At 42.0% G+C, this 26370-nt stretch overlaps 1 long non-coding RNA gene across 2 annotated transcripts; it reads left to right on the top strand.

The window, feature by feature from the left end:
* Positions 1–281: 281 nt before the first annotated feature.
* On the top strand, positions 282–26156 carry LOC149865931 (uncharacterized). Of its 2 annotated transcripts, none has more exons than XR_016441569.1 (5): positions 282–363; positions 15748–15885; positions 16943–17043; positions 21250–21454; positions 24082–26156. It is a non-coding gene; the product is annotated as an uncharacterized LOC149865931 (long non-coding RNA). The 2 variants fall into 2 exon arrangements; XR_016441570.1 differs by lacking the exon at positions 282–363 and adding an exon at positions 15175–15355.
* Positions 26157–26370: the final 214 nt, after the last annotated feature.

Here is a 26370-nt window from a genome sequence, read left to right as displayed (position 1 = left end):
TATTTACCCTACTGTGATTCTCTTTCTTCAGGAAAAGGGCATTGCTATAGAGGGAATGCATGCAAGCAAATAAAACAATGGAAATAAAAAAAAAAACTACTATGAACTATATGTGACTTGCAGCTGCAGGGTTTCCCACAATGTAGAGCACTGCACCAACAGTGACTTATGTGCTTTAACAAATATCAGCTGTTTGTTTGGGGTGTAATGAACAAACTAGAGCCAGAGTGACAACTGCTTCAACTAATTATGAAGACAGCTTGCAAACTATAGCCCCACTTGTTTCAGGCTCCAAATGATGACAGTCAGACTGCTGTTCCCGCCAGCTTGATTTCAGAGCACTTTTATTTTCATATTTCAAAGGTCAGTGTGTGCGTGTGTGTGTGTGTGTGTGTGTGTCTTGGTGGCCAAAGAAAGCCTGTAAAGGAGAGAGGGGAAAACATTTTATCTTTTCCAATAAACTGATACATTGATGAGAACCAGATATGTATTTATTGTATTACAATTGTACCAGGAGGCTTCCAGCTGACAATAGGGCTTCATCATGCCAGGCACTGTACAAACACACGAGAGAGAGAGAAACCTTGCTCTGAAGAATTTACGGTCATCTAAATATGCCAGACACAGAGTGAGGAATTGAAAGAAAGGAGTGCTATCCCTATTTTACAGAGAGGTTTGAATATTTTGCACAAGGGCATTTGTGGCAGAACTGGGGACTGAATTTAGGCCTTATGAATCCCAGCCTACTGTTCAAGCCGCATCCTTTCTTTCCAGTAATGATGACATAGGAAGTCCGAAGCTGAAATGAGGGGCTTGTGTGCATGACACTCCAAAGTGGGTTAAATGCTTTTCCACCACTTTAATGGTGTTAGTGTTTGCAAGTGTTGGTTGTGTATTGCGCATTAATTCCAGCCCCTGTAGTGTCTTCTGCGGCATAATGCGCCTTAAATGACTTTGGGGCACAGCAAACTAAAACACCTCTGAAGGTGTGTTCACTGGGCTCCATACAGCTCAGGGGCTGTGTAGACAGCCTGGCAGCATCCTGGGAAGGCAGGCTTCACTGAAGAAAAAAAAAGAAAAGCCTTGAGCCTGATCTTTTCCCCCTCCCCCCCACCGAAGCCTGCCTGCATGAGGTGTGCGGGGACCCAGTCCTTCCCTCCGCAGCTGCAGTGTCCCCTGGGATCACCTGAGCTGGGTACCTGTGGGCAGGTGCCACCTCGGGGGCCGCCACTGCCACAGAAGGAAGCATCAGCCCCCCTGCAGCCCAGGGACTGATCCAACTGCTGGCAGCTCACCCTCCCCTCCCTACCACCAGAGAGGCAGGTAAAACATGGGTGTACACACCACATGGGTTTATTTCACCCTAAACTGAAATGGTGTTTTTAAAAACCCACCAGTTCAATTTAGGGTGAAGTAAACCCCTGTTTTGTCTATGCACACCCTAATGGTCATACAATGCTTATGGTCACAGGGGAGACCCTTTCCCAAGGATCCTACAATCTAGGTTGGATAAGGCATGATAAAATATAAATGAAGATGGTACTAGTGGTTTGGGATGAGGAACAGGAGTTTTATTCTGGTTACTATTTTACTTGTATCCATTGCATTCTAGAAGTCTTTGGGGAGGGAGTTGTTTAAGTATTTATTTAAATAATTCAATATTTATCATGCTGAATGAAGAAGGTAAGTCACAAAGAGGGAAGAGCTGAAGGCAATATATTTGCAGGAGGGGTTAAAAGGAAAAGGCTATGTAAAACCCAAACACAGGGTCTGCAAAGAGGAAAGTAGGGAAGTGTGGGAGGACACAAAAGAAATATCAGAAGGAAAAAACTCAACAGAGCACAGGGCCCAAGCATGGGGGTGATGGGAGACAGCAGAGCTTCTGATGTGAGGTATTTGAATATGATACAATAGGAGAGAGGGAGCCAGAGCATGTTTTCAAGGAACAGGTGGTGAATCTGTGACTGTGGACAGATGACACAGATGTAAATATGTTCATTTTGTATAGTGGTATAAATTAAACTTGGATTCAGGTAGACAGGTATGAAGCTATTCTAGGATACCAGTAGGTAATATTATGGCACCTTGCCACTGGGTAGTGCAGCAGCAGGTAATTACAGTTGTACTGAGGAGAATGGAAGTAGATTGAAAAAGCCTACACCAGTATACATTACACTGGAGTATTTTTACCTCTGATTCCTGCCTCCCCCCACAGGTAATTCTACAACAGATTTTAGTAAGATACCCTAGTGCTAGGGATTGCATTGTCTGTTCCGTTTTGCATTAACACAAAGGCTGGTTCCACTGGTGTACGGCAGTGTAAACATTTTTTTCCTCCAAGTCCTTTGTGTGCAATGTGGTCAGTGTAGCAGGGGGTGCAGTACAGCATTTTGGATGGGTGGGGTGATGTTTCAGAACATAATAAGTTAGGTCAGATGGAGGGAGGACTAGAACATGTCCAGGTTATAGGAAATATCTACCCTAACAAAGAAAAATCGGATAGTATGCAGGTGTGGCCCAAGGTCCCAGCTATAGGTAGCAAACAAAAATAAGAAAGAAAAGAAATGGAGCAGTGAGTCTGTCCCTAGAAGGCACACATAACTTTGCACAGTACAGTTTCTGCTCTAGTCAGTGTTCAGGGAATGGGGAATTTCTTCAACCTGGTCCAAAAAAAGGTTAAAAATGATTAACAAAGGAGGGCTTGCCACAGCTAGGGAAAGACAAACAATCTTTAAATATAGTGAAAAGAGTTTATTCATTTTATGTCACGCAGTTGGTCTGTTTCCCATCTCCTGCTCATGTGGCCTGGAGCTTCCTGATCTTGTTTTACCCTTTGGTTGTAAGAAAAAAAAGCAATTTCTTTTTCCCAGGAACCCAGCTCTTAAGTATATTTAAAAAGACAAGGCCCACTGGTTTGAATTCTTAATGAGACTTTTTGAATGCCTAAAGTTAGGCAGGTGCTCAAGCATCTAGCTTAAGATCTACATCCACAGAGCAACAGGAAGGTGTTGATAGATTTCTGGATGTTTCTGGTTCTGGTGCTTTCATTCCTCAGGGTGAGTAGTTTCCTCTCTGGAACAGATCCACCTAACCTGCATATGATGTAGAGTTTATTTATATCCCTTGTAGAAAAGGTTAAGCAGTCTGTGCCAAGGGAAGCAGAGCACAGAAGTGCAAGAGAACTGATGGAAGATGTAAAAGTGCTGAATTATCTGACATTATGCACTGCCAGCAGCATATGAGCTAATGTGCACCTTATGTATAAATCTGTCAGCTTTGAAAAACATAGCTCCTCCTAACTCAGGTAACATGGAGCTAACAAAATAGACTCTCTAAGGTCCCATTCTGAGATTAGCACAAGGGAGTATATACATATGGCATATATATGAATCTAATTCCTCTCCTGTTACACAAGGAATAACTGCTTTGGAGACAGCATAGTCAAACTGATGTAGTCAAGATGATACTCAGACTCAGTGAATCTAGCTGCAGGATTTCTCTCTCACTAAGTTTATTTGTGGTATCGGGTTTCAAATTGTCTAAAGTCAATTAAGATTGAAACCAGCACCCATTTCTTAACACCTTTCTTGGTGACTGTTAGGTCCTCACAGCTAGCGATAGACATTACACATAAACTGGTTTAAGTGATCAGAAATTGGTTTAAACCTGTAACAGAACAGATGTTCAGTGTACATAAGCCGGTTTGAAAATGACTGCAACTGGTTTGAGATAAATCTGGTTGAGTGTAGTATCAGACTTAACTGATTTGGGTCAAACTGGTTTATGCAATGTCTGTCCCAGACTCCTTCCTGGTTTAAGTTAAATCAGAGTTCTGCAGCATCCTGGCATGCTCTGTGGGCTGGGTGGGGCTCTCTGCTCCAGACAGCTGGGCTGGCACCTCCCCTCTGCTCCCTGGCTGCAGCTCCAGTAGAGACTGCAGGTACAGGGCATCTGCTTGGCTTCCTCCTGCTCCCCCACATACTCCCTGCTGAAGCAGGGATTTCCCCCTGCCCTCTGCCTTACATAGACACCTCTCAGCATTAGCTAGCATACCACATGCTGGCTACGGTCTGTGCTGTGGGAGACGGGACAAAGGCAAACAGGATAGTGCTGCTTAGGGCTTTTTGGAGCTAATCAACAGGTAGCTGGTACTGTCCCTCCATTCCTTCTCTGGAACAACTTATTTAAGAGAAGCTTGAACTAATCAGAGATCCTTTTGTTTTGCTGATGGGCTAATAAATGTTCCCTACTGTGTGACTAAATGCTGTATAAATCCCTGCTGGCTCCATCACTGACCAGCGAGGGGGGACACCCTCCCTAATCAGAGTATCCTGCAAGGGCCTGGCCATGCCCCCCCTCAGTTCAGCACTTCAGAAGGGAAGGGAGGGCTGCTCTAGCACCCCCCAGCATCTAGCCTGAGCCACTGCAGGCATGTGCCTGCATTTTTTCAGTTCAGAGGGGATGTCTGTACAGTTACAAACTGATTCAGCCTAGGCAGGTTAGACTAACCTGCAAAGATTGAATTAATTCAGGCTCAGTCTTTTTGAATTTCAGTCCGTAGTCCACAAGTCCTCCCACAGCAGGTTTCCCAGCATGCTTTTTTTTAAGGAAAGCGCCCTTAAATTTGAGAGAGGAAAGCAAGTGCAGCTTTAGAGTAGCCATTTTGTAACTGGTTGTCGCATTTCCCTCTCAACAGATAAATACTTCTTGTTTCTGCTATGTTTTCCTCCTCTTATTCCTGAGAAGATGGCACACTTTCACAAAAGACTTCCCTAGAAATATGTAGGGTAGTTCAAACCCAGCTGATACCACATTGCTAAAATTAGGATGGCTGGAAACTATTAACTTTGGTTCTTTCTTGCAGCCATGTCATTTTATGAATCTTTTTCCAGCCGCAACCCAATGCTTGTTTACTTTCTAAAGGCTGATACTCTACATCAGTTCTTCATTCTATTCTGTAATTTTCATGTTTGAAAATGTCAATATGAAATCTAAACACAGATAGGGATTTCAATTTCAGAAAAAAACATGCAAGCTTAAAAAAAATCCTTGAAACCCAAGCTGCCTTCTTCTATTAACATTAAAGAACATGATTAGATTTGTTTTAAATTAAATGTCTATGGGCTATAATTGTAAATAGTAGTGAATGCTGGATATTATAAGCAGCATATCATGAGCTCATGTGTTCTCTAGTGTCAGTCAGAATATGGTTGCAAAAGAAACCTAAAAGGACAACATCCAGTTTCAGGATTACTGAAATGAAATGCGAAGGACAAGAATATATTTGCTTGAATAATGATTTTTAAAATACCTACATGGTTTGATTTAGTTTAATAAAGCACAAGTATTAATTATTATTGTTCCTAGCGTGGGCAGTATAACTGAAGCACAGAGGAGGTCAGTGAATTGCTCAAGGTCACTCAGTAAATGACTAATCAAGTGAAATGAAATAAAATCCAGTGAATGAAAATAAAACATCCAGTTTGATTCCCAGTTCCATATTTACACCATAACCTATTTCTGCCTGCCCTCCCCTGTTATGAAAGAATAGTTCTAAGACCTGTCAAGGGAGGGATGCCTGCTCTTTGAAACTAAGCTTTGACAGCAGTGTTAATTAACATGCACTGTTTATATACACCTAGCATTCATTTTAATCTAAATGGTTTTAAATACTGACAAAACTGAAGTGGCCAAGATGCAAGAAAGTAACCCAGGACAATAGGAGTTGGACATAGTGGCCTCATCAGAACACCCTCTATGGTAAAAAATGTGAAAGAGTTCAGTGATAGTGAGACTGCTTGTTTGTTTTGGAATGGGGGAGGAATTAAACTTTCCGATGGGTTTGTCTCACTTAGGATGTAGCAGGCCTGTGCAGGGTAGAAGGTATCCCCTATATACCATCACCAGTGCATCTGATCCATCATGTTTAAGGTTGCAAGGGCTATGCAGGAACATAGAGGTGCACCTATGTGGGACAGATTGAACAATGGGGGCCTAGTTGAAGAGCGTATTTCCTGTAGAGTATATTGGGCATGCTGTGAAGATGGCTGTGTTTTTCTTTATGCAGTCTCTATCTTTATACTTCTCTGACAGGAGGCTTAGGCTTTCCTGCCAAGAAATACAATGAGAATGAATAGTTTTGCCCTCAACCATTATCTTTTTCTTTGTTGAACCTGTGAATGTACTTATTTATTTCTATCAGAGTTAATACAAGAATGGCTACTACTTTTTCTCTTTAATTTGTTTTCTCAGCTCGGGTTTCTATTTTGTAATAGTATGTATGGAATTTTTGAGTTCTTTGTAAGCCTAGGCCAAAAACAAGGAAAGATGAAAAAGCAATTATATCATGGCAATTACATCAGAAAACTGTTATATGTGCCATTCTTGTAACACTTGCAATCGTTTTTCTTCATTACTGTACCAGCACCCATTACCTTTGTTTTCAGCAGCATTTTTCTTCATTACTAGCTGCAGTGATGAGGATGACAATTCCACATACAAAGCTGGGGAAAATGTACACCGCCAATATTTTTTTATTTAACAGAAATTTAAGAGAGGCTCCCAAAAGTATTCTCTAACAAACAAACATTTATGGGTGCAAGCAGTTTTTATTCATATGCCTGCTTTGTAGGCTCAGGATCTTAGTATGTTCTGATTCTAATTTTGTGGAAGCTCTATAATTTTATAGAGTCGGATATTATAGAGCCAGAGGGATCTATATTTGTTTTCCCATCTAACCCCCATATACTATATTTCATAACCATGACTATATACAATAGCAATGCCATTCTGTCTTATCTTAAGTGAACTGGCTGGAAAGATTTATGTTTTGCTCCTGAAAATCAAACTAAATGTATTGGTGATATGGCACAGTGTTCCATTTTATTATTTTAGATGGCCGATGAAAATCAAAAGGGACTATTAGATCTCCCATAGAAAATTGTTACTGAAAAGGCCGGACACAGTGACATCCAGTACATTTTAAAAGCAAACCATTTGATTTTCAGAAGTATTTTATAATGTTTTAACATGTATTTTTGTTTTGCTGATTTACAGTGTTGTTAAGGTGTTTGGGGACCTCTTTTCTCTACCTCCTGCAGAGGTAGGCTAGCAGCATCTGGAAAAGAATGCTGTCTCCATCAGAGACAGAGAGAGGTAGTTAGCTGCATTAGTCAAGTCATGTAGAAGGTGGGGCCTGGTGGTACCTGAAGACAAACTGGTTCAGAGAGGTATGGACTGTAGCCTATAAAAGCTTACTTCATCAGGGACCAGCAGAAGTAGGCTGTTGCCTGTGAAAGCTTATGCCTTTCTGAATCAGTTAATCTCTAAAGTTCCACCCTGCCCTGCCTTCCATCGGAGACAAAGACTCTAACCCTTCCTTCAGTTTGGAAGAATTTTCACTAGGGCCTCTGGCATGTTGGTCAAAATATGGATAAAAAGGATGAGATCAAATCTCAGGAGCACATAGGGTAAATGGAGAGCCCTCCCCACTCCATACTCTAAGACTAGGTACAGATGTTACACTTACCATACATTAAGTATACAGAAGTTGCTTTACAGCTGTAACAGAACAAATGGTCATGGCACATAAAGTTCTTTAAAAAAGGTGGGTCCCTCTCTGAGTTAACCTTGAAAGACGGATCAGTACTATGAACCTTGGTATCAGACTAAAGTGCTTTAGGTTAAAGAGCTTTATTGAACATCTATTTGTACAACACCCCAACCTGAGTCAAGGTAGGTTGCATTTTCCTGACATCCCAGGGGGCCCTCGCTGGGCAGCTTGCTAGCCTCAGCCGGTGCTCATCTCCTTTGGGCAAGCACCAGTCCAGCTCTGCTCCTGGGCTGTCACAAGAGAGGAGACAGAAAATGCTCTGTCTCCTCTCTGCATGGCTGGGCACATGGTGGGGGAACAGAGCTTCTGTGCCACACGCTGCTCTGGATTGCTGAGTCAGGATTTGGGGGAAGCTAGGATAGGTCCACATGACAAGGGGCTCCCTCCTCCAACCCCCAGTTCCCCAGGCAGCCAAAAGCTGTACTGGGAAATCTCATGATGCTGCTGCCTGCAGTTGTCAACAAGCTAGGATGTGGGTGGGAAGGAGCCTCCATGTCATGTGCCTTCCCTCCCTGCCCCTGATTATTGGGTTGGGTCTTAGAGGGGGGGCTGAGCTGGGCCCACATAGTAGGGGGCTCCTTCCCCCCCAGCCCAGCCTCTTGGCAGCTGCTGGCAGGAGATGCAGCATGATACTGGCCACCCCAGGAACTGGGGTTGGGGAACAAAGCCCTCCCCCACCACAAAGACCCAGCAATTTGGGGGGGACCTGCATGACATGGGGGCTCCCCTTACCACTCCAGCTGCTGCTGACAGTTGCCAGCTGGCAGGGGGGTAGGGTTTGGGAAAGGGGACATGCTGGCTGTCTCCTAGAAGATGTGCAGAAGTGCACCCACCTGTTGCCTTGGCCAGTGTGAGCAGACTCTGGGCCCCTACCCCTCACCAAACAGTGAACGCTTGTTCAGTTTGCTGCCACTCTTATAGCACTTTAAGTAAAGCATAATAGTTAGAGCGCTTTTGCCAGGGGCTTTTTGAATGTCTGTACTTTGCCTGAATTTTTGGGAGAGATGATAAGTTGCTGTGGCCTTAGCTGCAAATAGCATTCTTATGATACTCGGTTATTACATTGTCACCAGTAAAATGTGACATAGCATCCAGGTAATTATCTCTTGGGTGAACAGGAACTGGGTCAAGGTGAATGAACCCAAGCCAAACTAAGGTGATATTGATCAGAAAAGAAGGTAACAGTTTAAAGAGGGGGCCAAGATTTATCTTCGCTTTCCATTGGAAGTATACAATCACCATCTGTCAAAGTGGAACAAAGGCATGATCCTGTTTGGACCCTCACTGAGATTGAATTGCTAGGCTTTCCAAAAATGCCATCTAGCTTTCAACTCTGATGTTGATGTAACTTGTTCCTTGAGTCCAGAGGAAGATTTGGCCAAGTCCTGGGTTAGTCTTTAAGGGCAAGAATAGAAGTGTTTCTTCCTTGTGCTCTTTATTCCAAAAGGTAAGAGAAGAATTGCCAATGGGCATAATCTGTGGGCAAAGACTGACCAATACAATAATTTCTTTTGTATCCTGGCTTCCTTATAGGAAGTGGGAAACAGGTTGCTGTTGTTAATATGGACTTTTTCAGCCAGTTACATTTTCTGGTCTTTGTTCTATATATACATATACACATGCATCAAGGCTGCTCCGACGCACTGTAATTACAGTGCATCAGAGCTGGTATGGTAATTACCATGTTCCAGCAGACTCTAGTCTCACATGCATCAGCATCCCTATGCTGAAATATGGCATGGGGGTGCTGTACCTAGAGCTTATTCAATGCTGCCATTCTTCAGTGGAGGGACAGTGATATACATGACACTCTGGACCTCTCTCTCTCTCTCTCTCTCTTTCTCTCTCTTTCTATATATATATAAATAAATAGCTCACCTCCTTCCCTTCAGAGCACAGCACAGTGGACCAGGAGTCACAGTGATTCTTAACTATGTACAGGTTTAATGTTACTCAATGATTTACAGCCATAGACCTACATACATATATGTATACATATAAATGCTATTTAAAGTATGAATTCACCCAAACAAAAGCTCTAGTGAATCCTGAACTCAAGCATAGGCCTAATTCCCAGTGGTTTCTGGGTTAGCCTGCAGCCCCTGACCCTCGTCAGGGCCCTCCAGGCCACAGGGGAAGGGAGCACTCAACGAATAAAATGGAGGATAATCAACAGACCAATAACAAGAATAACAGACAGTTATGGGTCAATAATTAAACATACACAATAAGGTTACACCAAAAACAGGAATACTTGACAATGATAGGAGAGTATATAAACATATGCAATAAGGTTATGTCAACTAGAACACATATTCATTAAATAACCAATACCATAAATACAAATACAGGGCAGCTTATGTTCCTCTTTGAATGGAACAATAAAGATGCAGGGTAGCAACAAGAATCCCAGCAGCACGGAAAAAACAGAACCCAACTGTGGAACAGCAGCTGTGCCTAAAGAAGAAATAGCAACCCAGGCAGGCACCCTGTCACCTAACAGAACACCATTACCCTCTTTAGGTTACTCAGCTAGGTAGGGCCCTAAAGCAGGAACCCCCTCATAACAAACAAGAGCCCTCTTTATATCCAGGGATCCCTCTTTATATCCCAGGTCAAATTGCCCCCTCCCATCAGGGACTTCCCCTCAGCCACCTGCAGTGGGGAGGTCCCCTTCTTCCCCTGTGGGAATCCTCTTCCCAGGTGACTCATGACTTCTGTGGCTTTTTGAAGGGTTGGGCTCGTCTCTAGCGGTGTGTTGGGGGCAAGGTGTCACCCACCTCACTGGGGTGGTTGACCCGCACTGTGTGTGGCGGCAAGGCACGAGTTGCTTTACGCAGCTCTTCCAGCCAGTCAGCCTGCTGTCTGCTCTGTGCACTCCCCTGTGCACCAAAGGGACACCGGCCTCATGCAGGTGGGGGGCTGGGAGGGCTAGGAAAGGCCCGTGCTGCCTAGTGCAGCCCCAGCGTCCCATCAGCTCTATGGCCCTGGGCACCGATGGCCCAGCTCCTGCCTCATACAGGATTGGGGACTCTTCCTGCCTTGTTCAGCTGTTGCAGTCCCATCCACTCCTGGACTCTCTGTGCACCGCTCCATACATTGGCTCTCCAGCCCTGTGCACAGCTCCATACACAAAGGGCTTCTGTCCCTTCGTGCAGGATTGGGTACCCATGCTGCCTTGTGCAGCTGCCACAGTCTCATCCACTCCTGGACTCTCCGTGCACCGACCTGTGCACCATCGTCATAGCTGTCTCCATGGCAGGGTTGGGATGCAGCCTCTTGCTGCTTCTCTTCCAGTGAAGACGTCTTCTGGGCACTTCTGGGGCAACTGCTCCACCCTGCTGGTTAGCTACACCAGCTCTTCATCTGCCCTCTTCATCATCCCTAGCTGAAGCCACCCGCGTGCTAGGCACTCTGGCTTTTTATTCCTTTTGGAGGCTCTGCCCCCAGCTTGGAAATGGACCGATCAGGGAGCTCAGTGGGGTTATTTCCCTTTCAGGTCTTCATTCTCACCTCACCCCTGGGTCAGGGCAGGGCTGCCTTCGTCCTGCCATACCCTGTTTGGTGAAGAAGGGAAACTGCCTCCCCCAGTCGGAGCCCAAGCCCTTTGGGCTCAAGTTAACAATCCAGGCTGCCAGTGAGCCTGACAGCCAGCCTGCCACATCTATATATATAGTGGTCCAGAGTGTCATTGTGTGTGTATGTAGATATATTATGTAGAGTATCAAGTGTGTCAGAGCAGCCTTGATACTCATGTATAGGCACTCTTTACTTTGATTTATTCAATGCTCATAAAGAGTAGCCTTGGTGCCTGAAATCTTTTGGGTCACAAGATACATGTAAATGGAACACAACAAACTGCACCACACTGTAAACCAACCTCAACCCAAGGAATTTGTGTTCTAAACACAGAACTATGTCATGTGAAAGCTTTTCCCAGTTTTTGGCCCCAGTGTGTTACGTTAGTATAAAAGGAGGGCTTCTTACTCTGTGCCAGTGGTTTTGAAACTGTGCTCCATGGAACCCGGGGCTGAACCATGATAGGGTTGTGCAAAGGGATTACAGGTAATAGCAGAGTGGGCCGAGAGGCAAGTCACCTACTTCTATGTCAGTCTTTAGGATAGCGGTAGGGGTCTATGGCAGAAATGATATGAAAGGGTTCTGTGACTTCAGGAAGTTTGAAAACCACTGTTCTGTGTCATCCCTTTTCTTTATAATTCATGCTGAACTCTGCTGGGTCTCAAATACTGAATCACCCTAAGGAGCTCACTGTTGCTGAGTGTAATTTAATGCAACTTGAGGTCCAGGTCCAGACAGGGGCAGATAGAGAAAGGGTGTGTTGGTGTAGTTTCATCTTTGGCTGTTCCACATTAGCTTTCAGTGCAGGGTCTGCTTGGAGTCCCCGATTTCCTGTAGCTCTGGAGCCACAGAAAACAGAGCTGCCATTGCTCTCCCTCTCCTTTCCCTTCCTGCTGAATTTAGTAAGAAGAGGGAGGGAAGGGAAGGGAAGGGTGATCAGAAGCAACACTCAGCCCCTGGGCTCTGGAGGGACACAAAAGCAGGGACTCTGGTCAGAACCTGTTCAAGTTAGGTGGTGTGTACAAAGCTCACTGCTTATGTGGCGCTCAGGTTTGTGACCAGACAGTGAGCTCAGAGTTCACTGCACATAGGCAGCAGAGTCAGTGTAGTTAGCCATACCTCCCTTGCCTCATTCCTGGATCCACTACTAGAACTAGAATATGAAAGGTGAAATACACGGGGCTCTTCCTTTTTTCTTGTTGCAAGCGTAACTTGACCACAATCCTCAGAATTTGAGTAGCCTAGTCACTATGGCTGTCCAGTCCTGTCAAGGGTGACTGCGAAGATGTTGAGTTGATAATGACACATGATCTGTACACCTTAAGGTTGCACAGTCTTTTCATGCTACTAAGCTAGGTCATATTTGAAGGGACCAAGTCACTGCTAAACTCTCTGAATTGTCTACATTTATTTAATAATGAAAAATGTCATGTTGCAGAATGGAAAAATTGGTATTAATATTTGGCCTCTGTAAAGCAGCTTGTGAGATCTATTTTATATGGATTAAACCAACTTTCGAGAGTCATACTATTCAAGCACACTATGGGTGTATCTCCACTGCCCAGAAAACCCACTCTTGCCACTTAGTCCTGCTCTTCATAAACTGTCTGCTAAAATGTGTCACGTACCTGTCATCGTTCACATCCCTTCAACTAAATCAGTCTAAATTTTACAGAGGTGATCCTCAGGTTCCAGAAAGTTTGAAACAAATTGGAGAAGGGATTTGGGGGAAATGAAAGTTCAAATTATGAGGTCCTTCAGTTGAAAATTCTTACTTTGTACTGTATAATGGGTTGGCCTAGAAAAACTTCAGCTTTGTTTGTGACTGTTGGTTTTGGCTGAGACTTCTGCCTTTGGTTACTTCAGGATAGATACAAGGCTATGAACGGTCTGCCTATTGGTTCAAAAAGGACTTTGACGTCACAGGGAGAAGGATCAGGCCCTTTCAGAGCTTGCAAACCTCTATCAAACAGACACAAGTTTCTGGAGGCTCATGTGACATTCATGAGCAGTTTTTGAACACTGAATAATGCAGCTGCTGTTCTGATGCAGGACTCAGCAAGCCTGGGTTGGAGCAGCTGAGCCATATGGCATTTTGAAAGCATGTGTAGCACTTATGGGCAGTTTGGGAAGCTTATATCCAGCTGGTTCAGTGTGCTGAAACTCTGCAAACAGGAAAGAGCGGGAGCTGAGGAGTAACACTGGGGAAGAGAGACTTTTGAGTTCTAGTCCAATCCTTCCAGTGACGTTAATAATATTCTGTAAACATTTAATTAGGCAGAGATTGAACTAATTAAGCATGATAATATTCTTATGAATTATGTAAGTGTTGCATATCCTTCTTCTGCAGCTGGGTAAGCTGAGGTTTGTTGCATTGATTTTAGACTTGTTTTGAGTGGCCCATGGCTTTGTTGCACCCATACCAGAGATGAAATTGTCTGTACATGTTTGAGCTCCAGCTTTTCTGGAGGAAGACTGAACAGGAAGAAAATGGGAATGAGCACTGCAGCAGTAAGAATGCATGTGATGCTATCTAAGGGTGCTTGTACATGCCATGGGGGTTTAGTTCAGTTTAGTTCTCCCTAGATTGAAACATTCACTTTTTTTTTTCTTCAGTGAACTGGCTGCTGCCTGGTCTCACAGCCCCAGAACTGTGCGGGGCTTGGTGCTTCCCTCCACAGCTGCGGTGCCCCCCCGGGTCCTCCCAGGCTGGGTGCCAGCAGGCGTGTGCTGCCTGAGGGGCACCACCACTGTGGAGGGAAGTGCTGGGGTCTTCCACAGCTCAGGGACTGCTTAGCCCACCGGCAGCTCTTCCCCCTGGCGTGGGAGAGGCAGGTAAGCTTCAGTATCCCTGCATCATCCCCTCCATCTTCCCACTGCCTGGGACTACCTGGGAATGGCTGGTTTGCCCCTGGGGCAAAAGCAGCAGGAGGAGGCAGGAGGTGGCTGTGTTTGCTGGCAGTGGGAGAAGGCAGCAGGGACGGTGCACGGCACGGTGGAAGCCTGCCAAGCCCAAGCTTCCCTGAGCACATTGGTTTCCAATGCCCTATACACCATTGAACTTTCTTAGGTAGAAAACTAAAACCCCTTGGAGGGGTTTTATCTTGCTATGTTACAAAGTCATTTGAAGTGGAATATGCCACTGAACGTGCAGACAGCAATGCCATTAAAGCGGTGCAGAAGGACATTTAAGCCACGTTAAAGGCCTGCATGTACAAAGGGCCTAAGTATCATTTAGTATACATCTTTTCAGTAAATTAAGCAGATGATAGACTGATAGCTCTCCTTTATTCCCCTCTTTCCTTTTTACCGCAGTTGGACTGCTGCGGTGTAGAGCTGGTATAGGAAAACTTAACTTACACAATGGTTAATAATTTGCCTGGCAACTAGCTTCATTTAGAGGGTTAGGCATGGGACTGACAGCATGGGGGAACTGTATAGTAATTGTGTTTGATTTGCTCTGTAACTGGTTTATTGTCTGCTAATCTTTCTGTTCTATATTCCCATTTGTAAAATGGGATTAATGTTTATTAACTACTTTTGAGGGGTGTTTGTATGCATGTGAGCAAACTAAATTCATGCAATGTTTATAAAATACAGTACTTCATATGTACAGGTTTGTTGTATATGTGTACAAACAAGTTTGCTCATGGAGAAGGCTATACAGGCAGTCCTCGGACTTATAACAAAATTGGTTCCTGAAGACCATGTCTTAAGTTGACACGTTGTAACCTGGAACCGATTTTCCCATAGGAAACAACGTTATAAATGGGGGATTGGTTCTTGAACCAAGGCTCAAAACCCTATTTTCACCAAAAATAACCCAGAATTTTGCACTCAGTCAATTATAGATGAGTAATATGGCTACATTAATGTATTTATATTGTAAATAGCAATCATATTGATTTGGAAGGACTTCTTTGAGGTGACTTTGCTGGACTTTTTGATTGGCTTTTGGTTGGAGTCTTCTCAGGAGCCTTGGCTGCAGGTTTTTCTGGAGTTCTGGCTGCTTTCTTCAAGAAAGCGTCCAAGGAAGTTTGGATAGATGTTGTCCAGGGAGATGAGCGACGCAGCGAACTCGTTCATTGGCGTGGCATCGGATCAAGCGTTGTAAAGTCAAAACTGACATCAGAAAGTTGAAACAGGTTTCAATTTATAAACGTTGTAAGTACAAAACATTGTAACTTGAAGCATTGTAAGTCAAGGACTGCTTGTGTATAGATCTACTCAAAAAGTCTGTGTAGAGGAGTTACTGTCTGGGCATTACATACCACTATGAGATCAGTCATCTTCTGATTTCCATTGTCAGTATAATGCTGTAACCAACTTAAATTGTTAAAGTATAAAGTTCAGGCAAACCTTCGGCATTGCCACAAACATCGGATGTAGTCCCCAAACTGTACTACATGCATAATTGTGTGTGTGTGTGTGTGTGTGTGTGTGTGTGTGTGTGTGTGTGTGTCCGTCCGTCCCAGGAGGGGAAATACATACATATGGTGTGATCTTTTCAGCATTCTGTGTTTTGATTGTCCATATATTCCTCTTTTTCCCTATAGGTTTCTGTGACTCTAAGCAGACAGTAACAAAGGCCTGTGAATTCAGTTACAGAACACCAAAAGTTTAAGGCGGCAGATTTTATTCCTGGCTTTCAAAGAAGACTGGTCACATCTGATTCATCTGAATAAGTTGGCAAGGTCATTTTTTACCTGAATTAAAATAAAATTAAGATGAATAAATCAGCAGTACATACGTTGTTCAGATTAGATACCCCTTAAGTCTGTCAGCTCGCCAGACATATGGATAAACTAAGCACAGATTAAGCAGGTCTGTGTTGGCATTAAAATCTCATTTTGGTGATAAATTTTGTAATACAAACAAGGGTAGGACATACATAATCCAGTCTGGTTTTATTTTCTACATGGTTATGGTATGAACCCCCTGGAATATTCTACATGCACTGGAAATTAATTCAAGATTTCTTAAGAGATGACAATAAGAAACAATACGTAAGGAAATATCTCATTTTTGTTGTAGATGTTGGAAGTATTATATGATGCATTTCCCTCAAAATATAAGTGGATTAATTTTCAAAAGAGAATCAAGCTTTAAGCTCTCTCCATGTTCAGGTCTGTGAAGTGGCAAACGGGAGACACTTTAGAAGGCCTGGATTTTCCATAAAGTGCTATGCACCCACCCTCTGAAAATCAGACTTGTTAGTAATATATCAAATTTAAACACCTAAAAGCATCTGAACCAAGTCTAAAATGTAAAGGTGCCTAAGGGAATTAGGTTTTCAAATAACTCTGAAATATAGTGGCAGTTTGGTGCCTGAGTTGGCTTCATTAGGTCCCTTTGAAAACCCCCATCTTGGGTCCTGTATACCTGCTCCAGGATATAGTAATATGAATCTGTACTTTAGCTTATCTCTGCTGCCATGTGTGATCAAATCTGTCTGCTGGTAGAAATGTATACTGGCCTGTCTAAAGTTGCTCTAACTTGATGTGAACCTATTTCATTCATCATGATGCAATTGTTACAATAGTTTCTATGGCTCAGACTAACATGGGGCTTCTGTGACCCTTTCATGGTAGTAAACCATGGTAGAAGTCCTTCAAAGATGTGTAAGTGAACATAGCTGCACTGAGGTCTAATTAAACCAGCAGAAAATCTTGCGTTTATTGCTCATCATGTATAAATTGCCATTTCCTTTTTTTTTTTTTAATTCGTTCATATCATATTTTTTTTGTTTAGGACTCTGATATGTAAATAAACTCAAGCAGATGGATGAACTGTGTTACATGTGTAGTCAACCTGCTGGTCTGAGAGACGAAGACATGAATATCCAAGGAAAGGTAAGAAAGGAAAGGATGAAACATAATGCTTCACTAGGCCCTTGGCATCATCCTGATACTTGTCATTCTAGTCTGTAAAATTTTGCTGAATGCTTGATGTCTTACTTTTGTCTTGTATGTTTATACACTTCAAAGTGGCACTGTGGATTCAAGTACATCACAAATCATTCTCCACACTAGAGAGCTAGCTGGTTGTACTTTCTTTTCATCTGTCAAATTTTGATTAAATATTTTCATGCAAAATATTTCTTAATGCCCCCCTCCCCACAATATTTAATATTTTCAGTTAGCTTGCTGCTTTGGAAGAGCTTGGTTTAAATTTTTGCAGAGATCAGAAGGGACTGTGAGTTTGTCTTAACCTCTAGCCTTATTATTCGGCACCAACACTCTGATTGCAGACAGACACAGTGACACATCTGGTATTCCCTACCCTGTGCTATAGTAACAAGAGTGAAATGGATCCTGACTGAAAGGGAGAAAAGCCAGCAATTTGCTTGCTGGAGCTTTGGCCTGCATTAGCCAATGCCCTCAGTTTCACATTTATATGAGCACTGAATTGCAAACATATTATATTATATGACTTAGGCCTACATTTTACCAAAGTGACACTATGCTACATATGTGAGCATTTGTCAACTGAAGGGATAGTGTATTGCAAAATTTTGTTCATCTTACAGGCTTTTCTAGTTCTCTGAGTTATCACCTCACACAAAATACACTAGCAAGGATTCTTATCTAATTCAAAACACTGTATCAGCACAATTGCAAAGCATTTATATGTGCTGTTAGTGAAATTTAGACTTTGCAATCAAGATTTGGCTTTCACTGTGCAAAGCACTGTGATTTATTTCTCTCCACTGCTGCTTTACTTCCTTCAGCTTCTTGTTTACACTTTGCAATGCCAGAAAAATGTATTTTTGACTGCCTCCTTTCATCAGCTTTTAGACAGTGTTGTTCCAGGCATTTACAATTTTTTACTCTGGGACTGAGATAGAGGGGCATATTTGTTGTAAAAAGATATTAATTACTTTTAAAGCAAGCTGTTAAAGGAAATTATTCCCATGTTTATTTCTGCAGCAAAACTGATGGAAATAGCTTAACTCTCTTACAAAAAAAATTGTCTTGATCGCTTCATCTAGCCTCTTATTCCTGCTCCATTCCTTGCCGTGCCCTCTGCCATACTCTTTTCATTTCTAGATGCAGTTAGTCCATTAGCATCCCTGCAACTTTGTAAATAGCCACTTCATTTGTGACTTATGGACACGATTTGGTGTCATTTAGGTGACACCGAGTGAATGAGTAGTCTTCAACTTGGAATTCTTTTGACTTGTCTTTTGAGTATTTATTGTTTTTTTTTTTATATCACTGTTGCATTCTGAAACACTCTGCAATGCTTCTGGCCCTTCAGTAGAAGTGGTGACTTGGTCCCATTTCTTTGCCTCTGACATGTGTTTTAGTTTTTAAGGACTAAAATATTTGGCCTAACTTAAAATCTTTGCGCTTGATATACAGTTAACTTAATGTCCTGTGACATGCTGGAGGGTCACTTGAGTCATCTACTGGCACTACTGTCTATGAAATGGTGAAACTTAAGATGTAATATGCTGCTTACTGTGTAATTTTCAGATAAACCGCTGTAACTGTCTCAGTTCTGCTTGCACATTAGCATGCAACACAGCAAGAATGCACGATATTGTATCCGAGGATGTATCAGATAAGAGATGTTCAGTAGCGATAGGGAAGTATTACTTCTTTTGTGTAATGACGTGATGAGAACTGTTCCAGGATACTGTGTGCAGTTCTAGTCACTTGTGTTCAAGGAAAATTAACTCAGTATGGAATTGGTGTAGAATAAGGCCCCTAATGTGATCTGGGGGATGGTGATCACCTGTCCCAGGAAAGCAGACTAGAAGAGTTTAGCTTGTTTAACTTAGCACAGGAAAGGTTAGGAACCCTCTGTAAAAATGCGTATGAGTGTGTTGGGAGGGGCGTAAACACCAGAGAAAGCAAAAGACCTGGAAATTAAAAGGTTTTGTAACCACCAGAGGAACAAGGTTCCAGAACAGCATTGTAACAGAACTACTGGGGGCAAAAAAGCCACTAATTGCTTTCAAGATGGAGCTTCATAGAGCTTGTGGGACATGTATATGACGTGTTTGCCTGCAGTTGCAGCAGACTGGAAACAATAACCCAAGAGACCCTTTGGGAAGTTGTACACATGACAAAAATTGTCCATTTTTGAAGTTTAATTACATCACACTTTACACATACAGGGTTTTCTTACGATTGAAATGAGTTTGTTACGTTGCAAACTAAACAACATCTGTGTGTGACATTGCAGCCTCTATCTACTTTTAATTGGAGCCTTTAATGTTACAGCTCGCCCTTTGGTCATGGGAGAGGAGGGCTGAAGGCAGAAGCGGCGAGCAGCTCAATCCTTTTTTTTCTCCCTGTGGAGGCTGTCCACGTCTCCTGAAGTTGGGGGATGAGCTGCTGGCAGGTTGAGTGGCCCCTGAGCTGTAGGGTGTCCCAGTCCTTCTCTCTGCAGCAGTGGCACCCCCAGGACTGCCTGTGTGGGTTGCTAGCTAAGTAGATGCTACCCCATTGCACCCGATCCAATGCTTCCCCAAGCCCGCTTGGACTTCCAATGCACTGTGCACCATCCCTGCTGCCTTGTTCAGCCACCAGCAAACCTAGCTGCCCTCCTGCCACTTCCCTGTGCTGCCCCAGGGACAAAGCAGCCTGTTCCTGGGTGATCCCAAATGGCAGGAAGGCAGCAGGGACAGTGAATGGGGTGCTGCTCCCTGGGCAGGCTTGGGGAAGAGTTGGATCTGGCAGACTCTGCCTCCAAGCTGGGGCAGCATCCAGCCCACTAGCAGCTCACCCAGGTGGTTACAGGGAGGCGCAACCACTGTGGAGGGAAGGACTGGGGCTCCCTGCAGCTCACCCCTTGGCTGCAGGCAGGCTCTGCCAAAAACCCCCAGCAAAACAGGAACAGGCCCCTCGCAGCCTTCCCATGCAAGTTGTCAGTGGGCTGAGTGGCCAGTGAGCTGCAGGGGGCCCCAGTCCTTCCCTCCATGGCAGCAGTGCCCCCCACAGCCACCTGGGTGTGCTGCTAGTGGGCTGGATGCTGTCCCAGCTCAGAGGCAGCACCCACCAGATCCAACTCTTCCCCAAGCCCGCTTGGGAAGCAGTACCCCATTGCAGCACCCCACTGTCCCACTGCCTTCCTGCCACCTGGGACTGTCCAGGAATGAGCTGGCTTGTCCCTGGGGTAGTGCTGGGAAACTGCACAAAAGGCAGCTTAGTGTGCTAGCAGCTGGAGAAGGCAGCAGGGACGGTGCATGGAGTGCTGGAAACCTGAGTGAGTTCGGGGAAGTGTTGAATTGGATATCTCTGAGCTGGGGCAGTTCCCGGCCTGCTAGCAGCCCACCCAGGTGGCCCTGGGGGATGCCACCACTGTAGAGGGAAGAACCAGGACCCCTGCAGCTCAGGGGCTGCTCAGCCCACTGGCAGCTCACCCCCAGCCACAGGAGAGGGAGGCAGGCTTTGCGAAAAATAAGAAGGATCGGGCCCCTAACAGTGACAGAAGCCCCTAAATTGAAATAGTGGGTTTTTAATCATCACAATTAAAAATGCACTGTTTCAGTTTAGGGGACTAAACCCCCGTCATGTGTACAAGCACCCTTTTATTCCAATCTGACAGATGTAATGTGATATTATAATTAAAGAATGTATAAATAAAAAATGTTTTGTGCATTCCTGTAAAGGGGCACAAAATTAAATGTACATCCTTAATGGTGACTCTCTTGACCTGGATGTGTGACCTTTATATTTTCTTGAAATATTGTTTTATAGGGAATATATCTCACATGTAAGTATTTTGTTTGGTGGGGGGACAGGGGTTTATCTTGCCCATACCCTAAGGGTGTGGCAAAGCAAAGAGAAACTTTTATTCTTAATAAGAGAATGCCATGGCTCTATCTTAAATACATCCCTTGAGTTTAACACATCCTTTGAGTTTAACACCTTTAAACAGGGACTTCCGGAGTAAATAAAGTTCACTTGTCTGACTACAAATGTACCAAACAGTGTAAGTGTATGTTATAGGATGGTCTGAAACTTGCATTTTGAAGCATACTTTTTTTACCTTGTTTATCTTTTTTGTTAGCATAGCAATAACACTGATGAGTTTTCATTGTTCAGTTACAGGCAAATTACAGGAAACTCCCAGGGACAAAATCAAAGCAATAGTGAAGGAAGCCATTGTAATCCACTAAAGGGAAACTCCAGACATACATGAACTGCAAGCTCGTATAGGTTGGGTTTCTCTTATGAACAGGAAGTGGTGACTGAAGAGTTACTATTTGCTTTGGATTCCAGTAATTCTGTAACATTTAAACAGAAAGCAGTAAGTGTTTCAAATATTTATAAGACAAATGTATAATTCATGCACAAATGTCTCTCTCTTTCCAATAGTTATTATATTGTGCTAATGTCAAGTTAATGGCAGTAGTCAAAATATTTGAAAAAGGGAATGGGGGAAGGAAAAAATCATTATTGGAGACTTTGCTGGAACTTGTTTTCAACTTGAATAATTTTGAAGTAGAGACCCTTACATTTTATATAGGATACACACAGACAAGTAACAACAGAGAATCTTTAGAAGATATTTCTTATTGCTTCATTTTAATATAGAATAGAGTTAAATTGGGTGTAATATATTTATTATGCAGGTGGAGTCTGAGACCATGAATTGAAATGCCGGCTGTTGAGAAAGGAATATAAGGTCTGGTTCAAAGTCTTTTGAGGTTAATTAGGAGCTTTTCCATTTACTGCAGCAGGCTTTGGATCAAGCTATTAATGCTGCTTGTCTCCAGTTGCTTACTATACCCTGAAGTGAGGTATAGTGATGACAGAACCTAATGTGTACATGTGTAAATAAGGAAAGGCAGTCAGTGTTACTTGGCATATGCTAAATAGCCAAAGTTCCCTGACAATTGAAATATAGCGACTGAAGGTAAAGTGTAGATTTTAAAGAAAGAATTTTGTTAGGAAAAAAAAAGCGGGGTGGGATGGGTAGGGAGGGACAGGGATTTAATCCAGTAACAGAACTAAACAAAGAAGCTGTATAATCAAATAAGAACTATAAATTGTTAAGAAAAACGGGCTCCGGTTTATTAGATTCTTGCAGTAAATTCAGTCTTTGATTTATAATCTCACCTGCTTCACTTTCAAAATGCTGAGTTATATTCCTGTGTCTGTTGGGAAAATTACTTCACATAATATGATTCTCCATCAATTGCAACAGTAAACTTGATTAAAATAACATCTGGGAGGGAAAAATAAGATTCTGTGTACCTTATTCTTCAATTTTGTTGTATTTGACAACACTCATAAATATGCCATGAGCAATGTTGTCTTTTATTTATTTCCTTCTTATGTCCTATTTTTATATTTTTAAAGATGTTGTCTTTGCTTGTGTCACAGAGTTGGAAGCCTGTCTATAGTGCATTGCTCTGCAAATAGTTTTTATTTACTTAAAAACATATTCTCTATGGCGACAAATCAATTTTTACTAATTAAAATGGTTTACACCTCTTAAAAGCAACGCTAATGTTAACCAGCTACTGCTGGAGAAAAATGACTTTAATCTCATGGACAACATTAAACATAGGAAAAAAGAAACAAATCAATAAAGGTGAAGGTCATTGAAACAAATGATTAGAACAAACAACCAGGCTGCCTGCTGTACAATAAGGTTATAAAATAAACGGAAACAGAAAGCTTCTTGGAATACATCAAGTGTGAACTTTATGAAGAGGTTCCTCTTCAGAATGCTGAATAGTCAGATTTATCTCCATAACTTTTTCAGTGTGACCTGCTATGTTATAAACTAAATGAAACTCTGGGAAAAGATTGATGAATCTTCAATGGCTAATGTGCCAGACTGTGTTTGTCCAGAAATGCCCTGTGCTACTAGGTCCATGACATGAAACACAAATCTACAGGTACCTCCGCAATGGACAACCTTTATACAAACCTAGTATATAATCTGTAAAATACCTACCCAAATGTTTTTCTTGGTTGTTGTTTAATGTTTCAAGTAGCCATAATGAGTGAGGATTCAGGTTATGTTCTGGGTTTAGCAATCCATTCGGAGAAATGGCTTGATGTGATTAACAGTTCCCTACCAGTCATTAGTCTTCAGAATCTATCTTGAGCCTTGATCATTATTGATTAAAAATGACACCCTAGCTTCCTGCAATTGAACTGTGTTCATTTATTTTCAGAATCATTTGTCAATGGCAGGTCTCAGTGAATCAAAATGGAAACAAATAACAATATGCTGTCACTTTGTTTTAAGTCCCCATATTATGTAAATGAAACAAAGCAGGCCAAGGCTTTTAAACTTTGGTACTTAACATTAGTGTCTACAATCCATATTTAGGTGTCTCTGTATGTTCTCTGATTTTTTTTTAAGAGAACCCCAAGCAACTTTTTGGCACTTTTGAAAATCAGACCACCAAAATCCTTGTTGTTAAATTGTACCCAGATCCCAAGTCTGAAAACATCAGAGTAATGCCATTACTTTTGAGTGCTCCCAGTACACTGAGCGTTGGGATGAGATAGGGCATGGGTTCTTTTTAATTGTGGTGACCTGTAATGGCCCAAACCAGGTGGAAATCTGAACAATTCACTTTATTTAGCAAGAGTGATAAGAGCAGAATTGGAGGTTTCATTCTTCAGTGTACCAGATAGCAATGAACAAAATGATTAATTTAAAGCTGTAGGCATCAATCACTTTGAAAAGAGGCTGTTTGATCCTTTCTTCAGAGTCCAATCTGACCTGACATATGCTTGACAACATCCTTTCATTCTGCTGAGGTCCCTCACAATCCTATTCCACTACATCACTAATAAGGGTAGCAACAAAAAAAAACATAGGATCAATAGAGGGGGGACTATTTAGAAAGACGGAGGAAGAAATATTCATTTAAATTTGCTTTTCTATTGAATTTTTTTTTTTGTCACCAGTGCAGAGAACAGCACATGAATGGAGCAAATGGCATCTGCAATTACCTGCCAAAATAAATAAGTAAGGAGAGACTCAGCATTATCTTCTATTTGAAATGCCAGTTCTTCCCCATCCCCCACATATTTTTTATGGCAACTGCTATAAAAGATGAGATGACTGCTTTTATTCCTGACCAAAGGGGAGAAGAAATCTAAGGAAACAAAGGTTTATATAAAGCATTCTGTGCTTTTGTGGTAACAATGAAATTCATCTATAAAGAATTGTAGGTAGCGAGAGCTTATTCTGGCTCCAGAATTTAATTAGACCTGGTGCAAAATATCCTTCTCTTTGCTGCAGAACTTGGACCTGAAATGCTGTTCAGTTTTAGGGTTTGGGTTATGCTGTATTCTGGGAGTTCACTGTGAGTCTGACTGTTCAGTTAAATTAATCCATTCTATATATAAAGCTGTAGATTGCCTCAGGTATGGCAAAAACATTTTAATTACACTATAAAATCAACATTGACTGGGATGCATAATAGATTAATGGAATGAAGCCAAATGGGATATAATTTTTTTCCCCAAGTAAACATTTCCAAGAGTTTTATAAAAATGAGGGAGCCTTTACAGTAGGTTCAAATGCATATGCATTATAATGTGTTTATAAATCACTGCTCTGGTCTTGACCCTCCTAGTATTTGGATTAAGGATTATGATATAAATTACAATTCAGACTGTTGCCAAAGATGTCACAGTAGACAAAGCCATAATAGATGAGGAGCCACTGCATAAAGAGCGCCAGATTCTCAGCTGGGTGTAAGTTGGCATATTTCCAGTGGTATGTTTTTTCAGGCACCTATAGTCACTTCTATCCACCTAACTGCCTCAATGGTGGGCTCAAGGACTGATTGAACTTTTAGTAAAAAAGAAAAATTACTAGTCCTATATCTTCTTAAATAAGTATTTGCAGTGGTGCTATTGTGTTGACAGTTTGTGATAGCCAGTTTATCTTTCACTGGCATATAGTGCTCATATGGTACAGGAGAAGAGCATCTGATGACTTGTTGATATCTTATGTCTTCTGTGGCAATTTATATTGTTATCTATCCGTGATAATCTCTTTCCCTCAGGTTTATGGCAAAAAAGGCACTTTGATCGCTGCTGTTTTAGCAGTTCATCCTTTAACCTACAAAACAGCTAATCTCTGTTGTCTCCTCTCTTGTTGTAGCTGTAAGTCTCGTTTGTGTTCCAGGACTTCTCTTGCTACATATTTTCAGAAGGAAAGTTTACAGAAAGCATAGCTATACACATACCACCACTAAACACGAGTCATTAGGTTTGGGCGTAAGGGACCCTGCACCATTCCTTTGGCATACCAAACTGAAAGATACGGCTTGGCAATGATCACTCCTGTAACTTTCTAGATCAGGATGAGGCAGGAGTAGACTCACATTTGAGGATAAAGGCATTTTTGTACCAGTTCCCCTTGTCTCCTCTTTCAGCTGCCTTTTTTCTAACCCATTACTAGATATGTGAATGCACTCTTTTATTCATGTAAAGACTTTAAATAGTTCATATGTAGATTAAGGGTAATGTACATCCCTAAGTAACTCATGCTGATGCTTTGGAATTAAAATTGCAAAGGAGTGGTGCATGGTTTTACAGTGTCACTGACTGAAATGTTGGACAAATATGTTATATTGCTATAGTTAGTTCTTGACAAATTACATTTGTGCCTAGTGAAATATTTTCTGTATAATTTAAAATAGTTTTATTTACATGCAGTATAAGAAACTAGAAATGTATTTACTTCAAGCTTCATAAGTAAATCCATGACAATTTGTTTAATCTAAAAGGTTAAATGGTGTAATAATGGCTTTCTATCAGAATTTTCATATTTTCTGGTTATGTTGTAAAATAAGTGCATTTTTTTCCCTTTTAGACAGAAAAAATACATCATTATGTTCTAGCTCTAACTATGTAAATGACCTAACAGATAAATAAAAATTGATCTTTTAGAGCTCTAGTTTATTATAGCCTGATGGCATGGTTGTCTTATCATTCAAGACAATGTTTAACTTTGAATAATACATTATGCTAACTCCCTGAAATTGTTGTTATGAGATTTTAATGCACCATAAAACAGGCCTTATGATCTTTAGTCTGCAAAGATGTCATTCTAACATATTATTAATCTGACATATATCTCAGCAAGCAGTAGTTTGATTAAATCTTTCTTCACATATATTTTTAAGATTTCTTCCACTATATTTTATAAATTGATTTTTGTGAGGTCTGCAACATTTGAAT

Source organism: Crocodylus siamensis, chromosome 4, assembly GCF_052110815.1.
Source record: "Crocodylus siamensis isolate JL-2025a chromosome 4, ASM5211081v1, whole genome shotgun sequence".
NCBI classification, from domain to species: Eukaryota; Metazoa; Chordata; order Crocodylia; family Crocodylidae; genus Crocodylus; species Crocodylus siamensis.
The sequence above is the reverse complement of the archived record's forward strand: the minus strand, read 5'-3'. Positions and strand labels throughout refer to the sequence as shown.